We start from the raw sequence: 19,693 nt of genomic DNA on the forward strand, positions 1-19,693 counted from the left end.
GCAGATCTTATGTCCCTGTAATTGGCAATTCTTTTTCTGCAATCAGTTTACTTCTTTATTTCTGAAACTAATAGATATTATGCCTATAGGTTTTGTTTAACGCCTAGGCAAGCCTTAGGGTAAATTTTTATAATTGCATCAGTTTTGATAATTACAACCAGTAGGCAGGCCTAATTCGGACTTCTTATCTGAAAATATGTGATAAATTAGCCACCCTTCCTACATTAAGTTTAATACAGACCATACCAGTATTTATAAGTCATGCTAGATAATCTGTTGCTTTGAATGAGGAGGCTGACTTGAGCCTTAACTGCTATTTGTTTCCCTTTTAACTGTTATCTGTTATTGCTTGTCGCTTAGATATTTATCCTTTTGAAAACTCCACAAAAGCCCCAACTCCCTCCCCTTTAGGATTAGGAGTCCCTTATGCCTCCGGGACTGATAGGATTGGGACGGGTAATAGCATGCAATAAGTAACGATACCATTTCGTGCTTTAACACCTTAACGGGTTGGGAAGGGTAGATATGGATATGATGATCAATGCGCTAATATCACATGCGACCCCTCTTCTGAGGAGTGATTGCTGGGTATTGCATTGAAGTGATCCATATTAATTATAAACTTAGGACCTCCCTCCCTTTATTTGCTTTCATCTCTTCTTGTAAAACTATTCAAATCGTTTTTTTAAAATTTCTGCCCTCTCTACCTACCTTCGAAAGTTTTCAACCTGATTGCAATATTATATGCGAATCCTTATTTGAGCCTTGATTGTTTACTTGTAAAGTCACAATTGTAACATGGCCGGAACAACACTAGTGGATCTTGAGGGGTACCTAACACCTTCTCCTCGGGATAATTTCTAGCCCTTACCCTAATCTCTGGTCTCCTAATCTCAAACCCTTCTTAAAGTATCCAAATGCACTATAATCATTAGGTGGCGACTCTTCAACTTCTAAACCCAATTCTCGAAAGGGAATAGAGTTGTCCTCCCAATGTCGTATACCCGATTTCTGACCCTACGGTTAGAGAAAAAGGGAGCGTCGGCAGCATGGCGACTCTGCTGGGGAGATTCTTTAGGCTTTTACCATTGCATGTTGCTTGTGACTTTACTATCTCATTAATTGCTTTATTTACTGTCTTTTATTCGCTACGAAACTAACTTGGCTCTTCATGTCTTTTCTTTCCTTTAGCTGTTTTCCTTTACTGCTTTATTTCAATACTATTGTAATTACTGCAATTATTGTAATCATTTATCTTATGAACGTGAAAATACATGTCAATTTGTTTCATTCTTGTAAACTGCATCTTCAACATCATATTCCACTCGTGCCAAATAAATACCATAGCAACGCTTATAATGAGTGGTTGCGCTCTTCCAATATTATCATCCTTAAAATTTGGCAAAGGCATATTTGCGGTAAAACCAGTCGATCAGTGGTGCAGTCGATGGTTCCGTGCCTTTCCCTCTTGAGTTGTCTGCTCAAGGGTACCTGTCTAATACCCCAAAAGAAACCTTACTCTGTCTAACTGTGCATGTATCATGGTCAAACCTAGCCGAGTCAGTTATGTTGTCCACATAATGACTCATTAAGATAGCCTTGTCCAAAGTCCATCGGGTTTCCCTGAAACCCAAACGGACACCTACATGTTCTGTGCATTTATTTGGAGAACTAAATGCTTTTTATGCTAATTATTGGTTTAAATAGTCGAGTCTGGCGGGGTAAGGGTCTAACACTCTGTTTTGCAGAAAATGAGGCACGAAGTCCCCAGATTTGGCATGGTAACCAACATTCATCCAAGGCTGCTGAATTGGTGGGAAGATCTCCACTCCAGTGATTAGAAACTCGTCCGCAAATACTTAGGGAATCTGCCTTCTCTTCTAGAAATCCAGCCTGACAACAAAATCATAGAGGCTGCATGTTACAACCCATATCCACATATGTTAGTTCATGCCATATATTAGTTAACATAAATCCAAGAAAGAATTATCTTTGAGATGATAATAAGTTAATCCTATTGGTCTTAAGTGATACAAGAGTGTATAAGGGTGATTAACAAGTATTAGAAGTTAAATGAATCAAGGATGTTGTAACTCGTATTTTCAAGTAATCTAGCGGTGCTTAATACACTCAAGATTTCATTTATTAAGGTATTTTAATCATATAATATCCGTATCATAAGTCTTGAAGTCAAACGAGTTATGAAACAAAAGTCGACAGAAGTTGTCGCAACTTAGGTTCATAATTTTACTTAAACATTAGGTCAAATATTTCTAATATTTTCTCCTAATTTACAAGGAATTACGGGGTGATCTACCAACAAAATTAAAGATCTATGAGTCTAGTTTCCAACGCATTAAACCGTTCATCGATACGATCTCGTAGTAGAGAGATATTCGTGTTTTCGCGAGACTGCGCCAAGCACCTCTCTATGGGGCCCACTAAGGCGGTTTAAGATATTTGAACCTATATAGTATGCCTCCAACCCATTTTAAGTCATTTATTCTCACTATTTTCAGACCTTAGAACCCTAGGAACATCCTCTCAAGGTTCTCTCAAGATTCAAGACCCAAAAAAGGGCAAACAACACAAATCAAGTGTCGGGAATTCCGTGGCGCTAGTAAGTTTCTTGTTCTTCTTGTTGTTGCTCATTTTTGTGTCGTTACAGCTCGTGTGGGAGGTTGTTTTAAAGGGTTTATGTTCTGTAAATACTACCTCATGTTATTAATATCAATCCTAGGTGATTTCAAGCCTTCTAAAGTGATTCTAGTGCCGAAAACACTAATTGATCGCTAGTTTCACTTTTTTGTTGTTGTGGCAGCATTGGAGGGGTATTTCATAGAAATTTAAGGTCAAATTGGAGTTTTTATTTCTCTATAAAGGTAAGGAACCTCTTTATCTATATGTATTTAAGATTATCCAAGTTGCGGCTAAGCCATTGAAGCTAGAACCTGTGAAATATATATCAAAAGGCTTGGTAGTAATGTTATTGTTTTGTGGACTGTTTTGCGTTGCTGTTGGGCTACGTATTTTACTACTGTTTTGTGGAGTTTTGGAGGAGGAAGGGTGTGGAGAAACACCATATATATGTAGGGTTATGGTCTGATAGTTATTCGTAACATTTCCAGGTTGTTTGACACGACTACGGTGGTCGTCGTATGTATGGAGTGATTAGGCTGTGTGTGGACTATTTTGGGAGGCTCAATATGTTTATTATTGATGTTGTTTGGGCTGTTTGGTGACTGTTTTGAATGGTGTGAGGTCATATATATAGGGGAGGTTCTGTCCGTTTCATCGTAAAATAGGTTGTGGTCGATACATAATAGTTATGACGCTTAAATGATAACGATAGTATCGTTTCTCTTATTGTAGACTAAGGAGTTTTGACAATTTCATAGCTTGAGATTGGGGCAGTATATACAAGGTATGTGAGGCTATCCCTTTCCTTCTTTTGCACGACTCCAATTGTACATAATGTAATGAACGAGCTTCCAAGATACTCTACTCTTAGAAGCTAGCAGTACTTACATAGTTTTCCCTCTTATGGAACGATTGATGTTAATGTTGCTTCTCTTATTCTTATGTTATCAATGTTGTTGGTACTTCCTGATTCTTATAATGTTCATAGTGAAGAGTTAGTCCTAATAACGTGTACAAAGGATACCGACCTTACGTCACTCCGAAAGGTTTAGAATGTGATTCCATGAGTCGAGCATGCATTATATATATGTATCTATTTTACTCTACCAAGCCATGCTATAGTTGGTTGGGTACGGCACCTATTGTGCAACCACTGATCAGTTGGGTTTTACCGAGCTCCACGTGGCCGGGTACGATTCTACCGAGCCTTATAATGGTCGGGTACGTTTTTTTACCTAGCCTATTATGGCCGGGTACGATATGATGATGATGATGCCCACAGAGGCAAATGTTTTAAGGGTTTATGTATTTATACATATGTATCATGCATTTCATGTAAGTAGCCCTCAGAGGTACTAAGATGTTATAGGTTGTATATTCTCTATCCTTGCTTATATTACTGATCGTATTTATGGTTCCCTGCCTTACATACTCAGTACTTTATTCGTACTGACGTCCTTTTATTTGTGGACGCTGCATGTCGTGCTACAGGTCCTGATAGACAGGCAGGTGCAGCTCCCCCACCACAGTAGGCTGTCCAGTTCAGCAGTGATTGGCGAGATCCCTTCTCCGGACTTGCCTTGGTCTTGGTATGCATTTTTTGTTATAGACATTATGGGTATGTCGGGACCCTGTTCCGGCTATGTTGCAGCACTTACGTTCCTTTAGAGGCTCATAGACAGGTGTCGACTCATGTATAGTTTGGTATGCCTTGTCGGCTAGTTTTTGTTGTATAGTCTTTCATAGTAGCGTGGTAGCTCATACCTTATATATAGTTTCTTGATTGTCTAGTCATCCCCTGCTATGTATGTGTATGCCGTCATATTTTATTCCTGGTTGTCCATGATCCAGGTCTACCATTTATATTGATCTCGTCAGCCCTAAAAGATAATAATAAAGGTTACAGAAAATGTACGTTGGTGCTCGGCAAGTGTGGTCGGGTGCTAGTCATGGCCCTCCAGTTTGGGTCGTGACAAACTTGGTATCAGAGCAAGTCTGTCCTAGGGGTTGTCTATGAGCCGTGTCTAGTAGATTCTTGATTATGGATGTGTAGCGCGCCACATTTATAATCAGGAGGCTACATGACATCTAGGGTTGTTACCTTCTTCCTGAATCTAGATCGTGCGTAGAGTTGAGTCGTAAGTGTTCGTCTCTAATATTCACCTTGTTTTTTTCAGTGATGCCTTCGACTAGGAAGCAAACGATTAGTAGATAGCTTGATACAGCAGCGGGAGAGGGTACCAGTCAGGTGCCCCAAGTCAGAGCAGGACAAAGTGAGGCTCAGAGTGAGATGCCCTCACATACCTCATCTACTCCATCTCCTCCAGAGGATATTAGAAGGCACCCATCGCCTCTAGTTCCTCCGTCTGGCACTCCAGACCAGGATATGCAGAGTGCTTTGCAGTTATTGACTAGCTTGGTAGCTGCTCAGGCTCAGAGGCAGAATACAGGTGCTGCTGAGAAACCAGTTAGTACAAGAGTTCGTGATTTTATTAATTTAGACCCTCCAGTGTTTACCGGATCAGACCCCAAGGAGGACCCACAGACTTTTATTGACCAGGTTCATCGTACACTTCGGGTTATGCATGTTAGTGATACAGAGGCAGTAGAGTTGTCTTCTTATCGGCTACGGGATTTAGCGGTTCTCTGGTATGATAGTTGGGAGAGATCCAGGGGTCCGAACGCTCCTCCAGCTGTGTGGAAGGAATTTTCTGAGGCCTTTCTTCGTCACTACTTGCCAGTTGAGATACGACGAGCTAGAGCTGATAAGTTCTTGAACCTTAGACAAGGTAATATGAGTGTGCGAGAGTACAGTATGTAGTTTGATTCTTTGGCAAGGTATGCTCCCCATATGGTAGCCGAGATTAGTGATAGGGTGCATATGTTCGTGAATGGGTTGGGACCACATCTGATAAATGAGTGCACGACAGCCTCCTTGGTGGAGGGCATGGATATTTCCCGTATTCAAGCTTACGCCCAGACCCTAGAGGATCGTAAGTGCCAGCAGAGGGCAGTTAGGGAGAAGGATAGGGGACAACATAAGAGGGCGAGATTTGCAGGGTATTCTGATGACTTTAGAGGCAGCATCAGGCCACAGTTTTTGAGGAGTTCGGCGCCACCTGTAGCTAGTGCTCCTCCACAGTTTCAGAGGCCTCGATATGATCGATCCTATTCTTGTCCAGGTCAGAGTTCGCGGGCATCTGGCTCGCAACATCACAGAGATACTAGTTAGATGAGACCCCCAACACCACATTGTGATCAGTGCGGCAAGGCCCACTTTGGACTGTGTCATCGAGGTTCTGATGCATACTATTCGTGCGGACAGCCTGGCCATATGATGCAGGATTGTCCTAATAGAGGAGGTGATGGTATGGCTCAGCCGACTGGATCTGTGTCTGGTTCTTCCTCATCCGTTCGACCTCCAGCACGGGGTTTTCAGCAGTCGACAGGTCGTGGTAGGGGTAGAGGTGCAGTGCCGAGTTCGAGTGGTGCTCAAAATCGAACCTATGCTCTAGTAGATCGACAGGATCTCGAGTCGTCTCCAGATGTTGTTATAGGTATTATATCTGTGTTTTCTTATGATGTATATGCGCTGATTGATCCGGGATCTACATTATCATATGTTACACCCTTTGTGGCTAATAAGTTATGCATTGAACCTGAATTGATAAGTAAACCCCTTGCGGTATCTACTCTGATAGGAGATTCTGTGATTGCTAGAAGGGTATATAGAGGTTGCATTATGATGATTTGTAGTCGTCAAACCTCGACAAATTTATTTGAGTTAGAAATGGTTGATTTTGATGTGATAATGTGAATGGACTGGTTGGCCTAATGCTATGCAAATGTTGACTGTCGTACGAAGATAGTTAGGTTCCAATTTCCGGGTGAACCCGTCATTGAATGGAAAGGGTACATTGCTACACCGAAAGGTAGGTTTATTTCCTATCTTAAGGCAAGGAAGATGATCTCAAAAGGTTACATTTATCATCTCGTTCGCGTTAGGGAAGCGGAGGCAAAACCGCCTACTTTACAATCAATCCCTATGGTCAACGAATTCCCAGATGTTTTCCCAGATGAACTCCCAGGCCTTCCTCCTGAAAGGGAGATTGAGTTTAGCATTGATGTGTTGCCTGACACTCAACCGATCTCTATTCTTCCATACAGAATGGCCCCGGCGGAGTTGCGAGAGTTGAAGGTGCAGTTGAAGGACTTGCTGGATAAGGGCTTTATTAGGCCTGGCACTTCACCTTGGGGTGCACCAGTCCTATTCGTGCGGGAGAAAGACGGGTCGTTACGGAAGTGTATCGACTATCGACAGTTGAATAAGTCTACTATAAAGAACAAGTATCCACTTCCAAGAATTGATGACCTGTTTGACCAACTCCATGGTTCCAAGTATTTCTCCAAGATTGATTTACGTTCAGGGTATCATCAGGTGAGGGTTAGGGAGAAGGATATTCCAAAGACGGCCTTCCAGACAAAATATGGGCACTTTGAGTTCTTGGTGATGTCGTTCGGGCTAACAAATGCCCCAGCAGCTTTTATGGATCTCATGACTACTATATTCAGGCCCTCTCTTGATGTGTTCGTGATTGTATTCATTGATGACATTCTAGTGCATTCTCGTTCGGAGGTAGAACATGCGGGCCACTTGCGGATAGTATTACAGACGCTTCAGGATCGTAAGTTATATGCTAAGCTCTTCAAATGTGAATTCTGGCTGAACTCAGTAGCATTCCTTTGCCATGTGATATCTGATGAGGGTATTAGTGTCAACACTCAGAAGATCGATGCAGTAAAGAATTGGCCGAGACCTACAACACCATCAGAAGTCCGCAGCTTCCTAGGGCTAGCAGGATATTATAGGCGGTTTGTAGAAGGGTTTTCCTCTACATCATCACCATTGACTAAGTTAACATAGAAAGCTACCAAATTCCAGTGGTCTGACACTTATGAACGTAGTTTTCAGGAGCTGAAGAATCGATTGACATCCGCACCAGTGCTCACTCTTCCTAAAGGAACAGAAGGTTATGTGGTATATTGTGATACCTCAGGTATAGGTTTGGGGTGCGTATTGATACAGCGTGGGAATGTGATTGCTTATGCATCAAGACAATTGAAAAACATGAAAAGAATTATCCAACCCATGATTTGGAATTGGCTGCAGTAATATATGCTTTGAAGATATGGCAGCACTACTTATACGGCATCCATGTTGACATCTACACAGATCACAAGAGTTTACAATACATCTTCAAGCAGAGAGAGTTGAATTTGAGGCAGCGTAGGTGGCTTGAATTATTGAAAGACTACGACGTCGAGATATTATATCATCCCGATAAAGCCAATGTTGTGGCAGATGCTCTCAGCCGTAAATCAATGGGAAGCTTAGTACATATTGAGGCAGGTAGATGGGGGTTGATTAAAGAGCTTCATCAGCTAGCCAATATGAGAATCAGATTGTTAGATTGTGATGACGGAGGTGTTACTGTACAGAATACATCAGAATCATCTTTGGTAGCCGAGGTAAAAGCACGACAATATGAAGATCCTATCTTAGTACGATTAAGAGAAAGCATTCAACAGTGTAAAAGTATGGCTATTGGGATCGGAAAAGACGGGGCACTGAGATACCAGAGCCGATTGTGTGTGCCTAATGTGGCAAGGTTGCGAGAGAAGATCATGAATGAGATTCATCAATCCTGATATTCCATCTATTCCGGCTCGACAAAGATGTATCATGATGTCAAGGAGCAGTATTGGTGGGATAATATGAAGAAGTCTATTGCAGAATTTGTAGCCCAGTGTCCCAATTGTCAACAAGTAAATAAAGAACATCAGAAACCCGGTGGATTGCTTCAAAATATAGAGATTCCGACCTGGAAGTGGGGGATGAATAATATGGACTTCATTATTAGATTACCTCGCTCTTATAATAAGTTTGACTCCATCTGGGTGATAATTGATCGATTTACAAAATGTGCCCATTTTCTGCCAGTGAAGACAACTTACACGGCTGAAGATTATGCGAAGTTGTATATCAAAGAGATTGTTAGGCGTCATGGTGTGCCCGTATCTATTATATCAGACCGAAGAGCTCAATTTACGGCTAACTTTTGGAGGTCTTTCCAGAAGGGTTTAGGCACACAAGTAAACCTTAGCACTGCATTTCATCCGCAGACTGACGGACAGGCTGAACGTACCATTCAGACACTGGAAGATATGCTACGAGCATGTGTTCTAGATTTTAAGGGGAATTGGGATGATCATCTTCCACTCATAGAATTCGCCTACAATAATAGCTACCATTCCAGTATTAAAATGGCCTCATATGAGGCACTATACAGGAGGAGATATAGATCACCAGTTGGATGGTTTGAAGTCGGTGAAACAGAAGTATATGGGCCAGATTTGATTCACCAAGCTATTGAGAAGGTGAAAGTGATACATGAGCGATTGAGGACGGCACAAAGCAGGCAAAAATCTTATTCTAATGTCCGACGTCGTGATCTAGAGTTTGAGGTTGGTGATTGGGTTTTCCTGAGGATCTCACCAATGAAGGGTATTATGCATTTTGGGAAGAAAGGTAAGCTGATTCCAAGGTATATCGGGCCGTATAAAATTCTTCGATGGATTGGACAGGTTTCTTATGAGTTAGAATTGCCATCCGAATTGGAATTTGTCCACCCGGTATTCCATGTATCTATGTTGAGAAAATGTATTGGAGACCCTTCTCGAGTCATCCCTATCAAAGATGTACAAGTTACAGAGGACCTATCATATGAAGAAGTGCCAGTGGCGATATTAGATCGGCAAGTACGCAAGCTGAGAAAAAAAGATGTAGCTTCCGTCAAAGTATTGTGGAGGAACAAAAATATGGAAAAAATGACATGGGAAGCAGAAGAGGAGATGAAGTCTAAATACCCTTACTTATTCCAGAATGAATATAACAAGGATGCTGGTGGAAGACATGATACATTGGAAGGTGAAACGGCTCTATGAGGTAAGCAATAATTTGAGAATACTCCTCCTTAATACAAAATGGTGATATGTAGATAATGTAAATACGCATAATGCTTTGTGTAGCCTTGTGAAGCCATATGTTGGGCTTAATTACTTGCAAGTTTTGCTAGTGACCATTTTATTGGAGAAAATTTATCGGAAATTTCCATTGGAATCCACGATGATCTAAACTCCCCATAAACCCTTACATTCGAGGACGAATGTTCCTAAGGGGGGGAGGGAGTTACAACCCATATACACATGTGTTAGTTCATGCCATATATTAGTTAACATAAATCCAAGAAAGAATTATCTTTGAGATGATAAGAAGTCAATCCTATTGGTCTTAAGTGATACAATAGTGTATAAGGGTGATTAACAAGTATTAGAAGTTAAATGAATCAAGGATGTTGTAACTCGTAATTTCAAGTAATCTAGCGGTGCTTAATACACTCAAGAGTTCATTTATTAAGGTATTTTAATCATATAATATCCATATTATAAGTCTTGAAGTCAAACGAGTTATGAAACAAAAGTCGACAAAAGTTGTCGCAACTTAGGTTCATAATTTTACTTAAACATTAGGTCAAATGTTTCTAATCTTTTCTCCTAATTTACAAGGAATTACGGGGTGATATACCAACCAAATTAAATATCTATGAGTTTAGTTTCCAACTCATTATACCGTCCATCGATACGATCTCGGAGTAGAGAGCTATTTGTGTTTTCGCGAGACTGCGCCAAGCACCTCTCTATGGGGCCCACTAAGGCGATTTAAGATATTTGGACCTATATAGGATGCCTCCAACCCGTTTTAAGTCATTTCTTCTCACTATTTTCAGACCTTAGAACCCTAGGAACATCCTCTCAAGGTTCTCTCAAGATTTAAGACCCAAAAAAAGGGCAAACAACACAAATCAAGTGTCGGGAATTCCGTGGCGCTAGTAAGTCTCTTGTTCTTCTTGTTGTTGCTCATTTTTGTGTCGTTCCAGCTCGTGTGGGAGGTTGTTTTAAAGGGTTTATGTTTTGTAAATACTACCTCATGTTCTTAATATCAATTCTAGGTGATTTCAAGCCTTCTAAAGTGATTCTAGTGCCGAAAAAACTAATTGATCGCTAGTTTCGCTTTTTTGTTGTTGTGGCAACATTGGAGGGATATTTCATGGAAATTTAAGGTCAAATTGGAGTTGTTATTTCTGTATAAAGGTAAGTAACCTCTTAATCTATATCTATTTAAGATTATCCAAGTTGCGGCTAAGCCATTGAAGCTAGAACTTGTGAAATATATATCGAAAGGCTTGGTAGTAATGTTATTGTTTTGTGGACTGTTTTGCGTTGCTATTGGGCTGCGTATTTTACTACTGTTTTGTGGAGTTTTGGAGGAGGAAGGGTGTGGAGAAACACCATATATATGTAGGGTTATGGGCTGATAGTTATTCATAACATTTCCAGGTTGTTTGACACGACTACTGTGGTCGTCGTATGTATGGAGTGATTAGGCTGTGTGTAGACTATTTTGGGAGGCTCAATATGTTTATTATTGATGTTGTTTGGGCTGTTTGGTGACTGTTTTGAATGGTGTGAGGTCATATATATAGGGGAGGTGTTGTCCGTTTCATCGTAAAATAGGTTGTAGTCGATACATAATAGTTATGACGCTTAAATGATAACGATAGTATCGTTTCTCTTATTGTAGACTAAGGAGTTTTGACAATTTCATAGCTTGTGATTGGGGCAGTATATACAAGGTATGTGAGGCTATCCCTTTCCTTCTTTTGCACGACTCCGATTGTACATAATGTAATGAACGAGCTTCCAAGATACTCTACTCTTAGAAGCTAGCAGTACTTACATTGTTTTCCCCCTTATGGAACGATTGATGTTAATGTTACTTCTCTTATTCTTATGTTATCAATGTTGTTGGTACTTCCTGATTCTTATAAGGTTCATAGTGAAGAGTTAGTCCTAATAACGTGTACAGAGGATACCGACCTTACGTCACTCCGAAAGGTTTAGAATGTGATTCCATGAGTCGATCATGCATTATATATATGTATCTATTTTACTCTACCGAGCCACGCTATAGTTGGCCGGGTATGGCATCTATTGTGCAACCACTGATCAGTTGGGTTTTACCAAGCTCCACGTGGCCGGGTATGATTCTACCGAGCCTTATGATGGCCGGGTACATTTTTTTACCGAGCGTATTATGGCCGGGTACGATATGATGATGATGATGCCCACAAAGGCGAATGTTTTAAGGGTTTATGTATTTATACATATGTATCATGCATTTCATGTAAGTAGCCCTCGGAGGTACTAAGATGTTACAGGTTGTATATTCTTTATCCTTGCTTACATTACTGATCGTATTTATGGTTCCCTGCCTTACATACTCAGTACTTTATTCGTACTGACGTCCTTTTATTTGTGGATGCTGCATGTCGTGCTGCAGGTCCTGATAGATAGGCAGGTGCAGCTCCCTCACCACAGTAGACTATCCAGTTCAGCGGTGATTGGCGAGATCCCTTCTCCGGACTTGCCTTGGTCATGGTATGCATTTTTGTTATAGATATTATGGGTATGTCGGGGCCCTGTTCCGGCTATGTTGCAGCACTTACGTTCCTTTAGAGGACCATATACAGGTGTCGACTCATGTATAGTTTGGTATGCCTTGTCGGCTAGTTTTTGTTGTATAGTCTTTCATAGTAGCATGGTAGCTCATACCTTATATGTAGTTTCTTGATTGTCTGGTCATCCCCTGCTATGTATGTTCATGCTGTCATATTTTATTGCTGGTTGTCCATGATCCAGGTCTACCATTTATATTGATCTCGTCAGCCCTAAAAGATAATAATGAAGGTTAGATGAAATGTACGTTGGTGCTCGGCAAGTGTGGTCGGGTGCTAGTCATGGCCCTCCAGTTTGGGTTGTGACACTGCAACCCTGTTCTGGGATAGTGACAGGTCCGTGTTTCACTTCGGGGACCTTGAAATGACTCCTTTGCTCGATGAAATAGGAGGCTTAGCTGGTATTCCTTGGGAGACTCCGGGTTTTCTTATTCTAGAGAACCACAAGGGTAGGAGTTTCCTTAATATGATGGGACTGAAGAAGAACCCGGACTTGACCTGTCTGTAAGACTCCTACATCCCATTTGACTATCTGTACGAGAGGTACGGCCATAGCAAGTCATACCGCACCTACTCAGATGAATTTGCCCTCACCTCACTGGGGCATATTCACAGAAGGGTCTTCGTATTCATGTTTTGTTTCCTGGGGATGATAGTGTTCCCTATGAAGAAGGCTAGGATCCACACCAGAGTGGCCATGGTAACCAAGACTCTGATGGAAGGAATTGGCGGACAACCTTTCAGTATAGTGCCCATGATTGTTGCTGAGATATACAGGGCTCTGGACAACTGTCAGCGAAAAGTCGGTCATTTTGAGGGATGCAATTTATTACTTCAGCTCTAGCTCATGGAGCACCTCCAGAAAGGAGAATACCGACAAAAGATCTTACGCAAAGACTGGGATGATCACATTGCCTTCCACCAACCAAGGCGTATGAATTATATGGCTAACATGTTCGCTCAGCCAGAGGACGCTGGAAGATGGGTAGAGCTATTCGAGAATCTAAAAGAAGACCAGGTACAGTGGATGGTCGAATGGTTCCCTATGGAAGAATTCATTGTTCGATCCCGAGATGCACCATTTCTCATACTCATTGGTCTAAGAGGAACTTATCCCTATGTTCCCCTCCGAGCATGAGGAAGGCGGGAATAAAGCAAATCATACTAAGGGTCAACAAAATGAGTCACTTTAGGACTGATTTCCAGGACGATGATAGCCCTCACAAATGCCAAGCTCAACACATGTGGCATTGCAAGCTCATTTTGGGGAAAGAATCTATTGAGCCAGACAGGTATCCCGCTGGTTTTGTGTCGCACTATTCGGGTTTGTTGGAAGATGATCACAATGGTATGGGTCAACCCAGGTTCATTCACGGACACAGAATCATCGACGAAAAAGCTGAAGCACGGGTTAAGTACAATCAACTGCGCAAGAGAATTCGAGAGTGTGAAAGTGAGCATCGGGAAATATAAGAAGCCCATCAAAAGTTGATCGAGGAATGGAAGGATATGGCTGTCAGCGCCAACAAACGACTAGGGTATTTGGAGCGGGGTCTAGTGGAGCTAGAAGGAAAGTTCCACAAGAGGATTGAAGATTGTCGAAATGCTAAAAGGAATGCAGACGGACATTTGGCCCAAGCGTATCTGCTGCTAGGACTGCACGAGCTGGTGAAGCTGTTCGAGGGGGATAAAGATGCCAAATCTGGGGAAGGTCCTTCTGGGACCAAGTAGTTAGGAGTCTTTTATTTTGCTTTTAATGATGTAATAAGGCCAATGGCCACTAGTGACATTTTATTTTCTGTTATTTAGCATCGTTGTGAACTCGTCTTATTTTTATCAATAAAATGAGGCATTTAGCATTATAAGTTCTCCAAATTAATTTGTCGCTAGGCCTACCTCGGTCACAATGAGGCACCCAAATTAGGACGCAATTTATATTCTTGCACAATGTATTTAAATATTGCAACATTTTCTTCTCATAACCCGCACTAACTTGTTACCTTTTTTGTTTTTTATTTTTATTTTTATTCCCCTTCCTAAAGGTTAGTTCGTGCATTCTGGCACCATCATCATACAGTACGAGATCCAAGGGCCCTCCTCCTCCTCCTCCGAGTCCTATCCGGAACAAGAACAAAGGTAGAATGGGAGATTCAAGTGCCAGAAAGGAAATTGAAAGAATTGAGATTCCTCAGGGTACCCCGGTTGCTAAGGAAACTGCTGCCCAACTTGAGCAGAAACTGTTGAAGTTCCAAGAAGAACTGGATCAAGTTCGGAAGTTGGCAAATTTATCATTCACTCTCACCGCTCCTGATGTCAACTTTTCAAATGCTCAAAATCTCGCACCTCCACAGAACACCCCACAACCACAGATGCAACCCACTCATACTCAACATTGCAACACATGCCACACTCCACTACCCATTCCTGAACCACTGAACACCACAAACGACCACCCGCACAACACTCCCATCTACGTAGATACCATACCCCACTGCACTCAACCAATCTCAAGTGCACCTGAGTCTGATGACAAGGACTCTCTTATCAGAAACTTGGCAGCAGAACTCAAGAATTTGACCAGCCGAGTCTAGGGCATGGAAGGAAACAAAGGCATAGAGGGGCTGAATTATGAGGACCTCTGCATTCAGCCAGATGTTGAACTTCCGGAGGGATACAAACCTTTGAAGTTCGAAATGTTCGATGGCACGGGAGATCCCAGAGTCCATTTGAGGACATATTGTGATAAGCTGGTCGGAGTCGGAAAGAATGAGAAAATCCGTATAAAACTCTTCATGAGAAGCCTGAAGGGGGATGCTTTATCCTGGTACATCAGTCAGGACCCCAAGAAATGGACAAGCTGGGTAGGTATGGCATCGGATTTCATGGATAGGTTCAGATTCAATACAGAGAATGCACCGGATTTATTCTACATCCAGAATCTGAAGAAGAAGCCTACCGAGACATTCTGCGAGTATGCTACTCACTGGAGATCAGAGGCTGCTAAGGTCAGGCCGGCCTTAGAAGAGGAACAAATGAACAGATTCTTCATCCAGGCTCAGGACCCACAATATTATGAGAGGTTGATGCTGATTGAGGGCCAGAAATTTTCCGATATCATCAAGCTGGGAGAAAGAATTGAGGAAGGCATTAAGAATTGTATGGTTACTAATCTTAAAGCATTGAAGGCCACCAACAAGGCTTTACAGTCTGGTGGCACGTCCAAGAAGAAGGACGTCAATGCCGTGATGGTCGCACAGGGAGAAAAATCACCACTAAAATACCACACTTACCCGTCACCCCCACTTACATATCAGCCTATCCCGAATTATCAAGCACCCGCACCATCTTACCAAAATCCACCACCCGTTTACCAATCATCTCCACCTCCCGCATATCAACCCACTTCACCCAGATGCTCTCAACCTACACCTGTTTACCAAGCTTATAATGTCCAACCCCCTCACTACCAATCACCTCCCACTCGCCAAAATTTCCGTAGACCCAGACCAAATTTTGACCGCAGACCTCCCAGACAATATACAGCCATCGATGAGCCAATTGACCAGCTGTATGAGAAACTTAAAGCTGCTGGTTACGTCTCCCCTATCCCTGCCATAAATCCAGAAAATCCTTCCCATTGGGTCAACCCTAATAAGACCTGTGCGTACCACTCCAGCATGAAGAGACATATCATTGATGAGTGTCGCTCGTTGAAGGACAAGATTCAAACTCTGATCGACAATAAGGTTATCGTAGCAAAGGAGCCTACTCCCAATGTCCGCAACAACCCTCTGCCTGATCACAGAGGTAGGGACATTCATATGATCGAGATCGAAGATGACTGAGACCCCAAGGGATCGATAGGATTGATTGCTGAGGATGATGATCCAAAGAAACTGGCAGTCACACTTAACTCGATTGTTGTACAGAACCAGCCCTCCAGGGGTGATGAAGTCAACATGGCAATACCTCTCGAATTTGAAGCACCTTCTTCTGCGAAGGTGGCCGGGCCAATTGAGGTTGAGTTTGGGGATCCAAAGGCACCTGTACTCTTTGAAGTTGTTGTGTTACCACCGAGGATACCCATTCCTGTAGCAATGTCAGACATAACATCGTTCCACTCAAATGCCATACCATGGGATTACACAGCTGAAGCAAAGAGGAAAGGAAAGACCAAGACGGGAGAAGCAATCGCTGCGCAGGGTATGACTAGAACAGGCAGGGTTTACACTCTAGAGAACCTAGCTAAGTTTAGTAAGCAAGCCTCGGGACGGACTACTGAAATTGGCCCTGATGATCTTTAGAGGAAAATACAAGCTAAGGAGTATTCGGTCGTTGAGCAGTTGAACAAAACACCAGCACATATCTCCATCCTACTCTTCTACAGAGCTCTGACGCACACAAAAATGCCTTGATGAAGATATTGAGCGAAGCTTATGTGCCCAACAACATAACTGGGGGCGAAATGGCAAATATGGTAGGACAAATACTGGAAAGCCACAAAATCACCTTCCACGAAGATGAACTGCCGCCAGAAGGACTGAGTCACAACATGGCCCTGCACATCACCGTGCAATGCGAGGATTACTTCATCAATAGAGTCTTGATCGATGGAGGCTCCAGCCTCAACATCTGTCCGTTGGTAACTCTCAGAACATTGGGAAAGAGCCTGCACGAGATCAAAGATGGGGCCATCAATGTCAAAGCCTTCAATGGGTCCCAAAGGTCTACTATCGGAGAGATTAGCCTATGCTTACAAATGGGGCCAACCTGGTTTGACGTTGACTTTCAAGTGATAGATGTCCCAGCATCCTACAATTTGCTGTTGGGATGACCATGGATCCATGTCGCTAGAGCTGTAGCAGCGACCCTGCATCAGGCAGTGAAGTTCGAATGGAATCACCAAGAGGTGATCATTCATGGAGATGGTAGCAACCCCATATATAGTCGCCAGACCATCCCGATGATTGGAGGTAGAAGGAGAATAGGCGGAGAAATATACCACCACATTGAAAGAGTCAACGCTATAGACAAAGATAAATGGTGGGATGACAAGATTGAAAGTATCCTGAATTGGTGTGGATACGAACCTGGAAAGGGACTTGGAAAAAATCTCCACGGAATCGCCAAACCCATCAAGCTGAAGAAACATGGCACTATATTTGGTTTGGGGTATGAGTACACTTGGGAGGAGTTCAATCACTGGTCGCCACCATGGAGCGGTCCCTACTACCCACTGGAGCATCCGATACCTCACCTAGAGCAGACTTTCCAGCCGACAGATATTATATATGGGTCGGAGGAAGATGAAGCATTGGCAGCCATGAAGAATCTGTTCCTGGAGGATGATGATATGGACTGCTGTGTTATTTTCGAGGAGGAAGGGGAGGAAGGCCCTTTTATACAAGTTGTGAACCGAGGAGATCGCCTCAGAAATTGGTCAATCAGAACCACCAGGGCCCGGAAAGCTTCGGGGTAGCAAGGCTAAACAAAAGCACCATGCATCACACTTTACTTTTTACTAGCTGATTTTATTTCCGCATTGTCTTTAATTCTGGAAAAAGCTTTGATATTCAAAACAATTACGAATTTAATCGAAGCATTTTAGTTTATTATATATATCGCTCTTATTATGTTTCTACCATTCACTTTATTTTACACAGCATTACTATTACTTGCCTTGATGATGAACCAACGATTGTGACTTGCAACGAGATAACGCAACAAACGGATACGGACTTAGAAACGGATGATATACCAGAAGCGGTCGTTAGAGGAGTTGAGAATTTTGAAAATAGGCCTAAGTCTAACTTGGACGAAACAGAGGTCGTTAATCTGGTAGATACAGGGAATGTCAAAGAGACACGCATCAGTATTCATCTGTCACCATCAGAAAAGAAAGTGTACACGGAGTTCCTAAAGGAATATGAAGACATATTCGCCTAGTCATATGATGATATGACTGGTCTCAGCACATCCATTGTAGCTCACAAACTGCCAACAAATCCAACATGCCCACCGGTAAAACAGAAGCTCAGGAAATTCAAACCCGACATGAGTTTGAAAATCAAAGAAGAGGTTACCAAGCAAGTCAAAGCCAAGGTTCTCAGGGTAGTAGAGTATCCGACATGGTTAGCCAACTTCGTGCCAGTGCCAAAAAAGGATGGGAAAGTTAGAGTTTGTGTTGACTACCGAGATCTTAATCGGGCCAGTCCCAAAGACGACTTCCCCTTGCCTAGCATACACATTCTTATCGACAACTGCGCCAAGCATGAGTTGCAGTCTTTTGTTGATCGTTTCGCTGGGTATCATCAAATATGGATGGAGGAGGAAGATGCAGAGAAAACGACTTTCATCACGCCGTGGGGAATGTACTGTTACAAAATGATGTCATTCGGTTTGAAGAATGTTGGTGCCACCTACATGAGAGCCATGACTACCATCTTTCATGACATGATACACAAGGAGATCGAGGTATATGTGGATTACTTCATCATCAAATCCAAGAAAGTCAGGGATCACATGGTAGATCTAAGAAAGTTCTTCAACAGACTGAGGAGGAACAATCTGAAACTGAATCCTGCCAAGTGTGCATTCGGGGTTCCTGCTGGAAAATTATTGGGTTTCATCGTGAGTCATCGAGGAATAGAATTGGATCCATCAAAGGTCAAAGTTATCCAAGAATTGTCACCGCTAAAGAACAAGAAGGACGTGATGAGTTTCCTGGGAAGACTCAACTATATCAGCTGGTTCATAGCTCAATCCACGGTCATTTGTGAACCTATCTTCAAAATATTGAAGAAGGACGCTGCTACCAAATGGACTGATGATTGTCAGAAAGCTTTTGATAGAATCAAGGAATACCTATCAACGCCGCCGGTCTTGGTTCCGCTTGAGCCAGGAAGACCCCTATTGCTTTACCTTGCGGTATTGGATAGAGCATTCAGTTGTGTTCTAGGACAACATGTTGAAATAGGGAGAAAGGAGCAATCCATCTACTATCTCAGTAAGAAGTTCACATCGTACGAGGCCCGGTATTCTCTTTTAGAACGCACTTGTTGTGCTCTGACTTGGGTCGCGTAGAAGTTGAGCCATTACTTCTGTGCTTACACTACTTATCTCATATCCAGAATGGACCTCTGAAGTATATCTTCCAGAAGCCCATGCCCACTGGCAAGCTCACCAAGTGGTAGATCTTGCTAAGTGAATTCGACATTGTTTACGTGACCCAGAAAGCAATCAAAGGGCAAGCCTTGGCGGACCATCTCGCCGAGAATCCCGTGGACGGAGAATACGAGCCCCTAAAAACGTATTTTCCCGATAAAGAGGTATCTTTCATAGGAGAAGATATTGCAAAATCCTATGATGGTTGGAGGTTGTTTTTCGACGGAGCTCCAAATTTCAAAGGAGTTGGCATA

This window comes from Nicotiana tabacum, chromosome 1 (genome assembly GCF_000715075.1).
Source record: "Nicotiana tabacum cultivar K326 chromosome 1, ASM71507v2, whole genome shotgun sequence".
NCBI lineage: Eukaryota > Viridiplantae > Streptophyta > Magnoliopsida > Solanales > Solanaceae > Nicotiana > Nicotiana tabacum.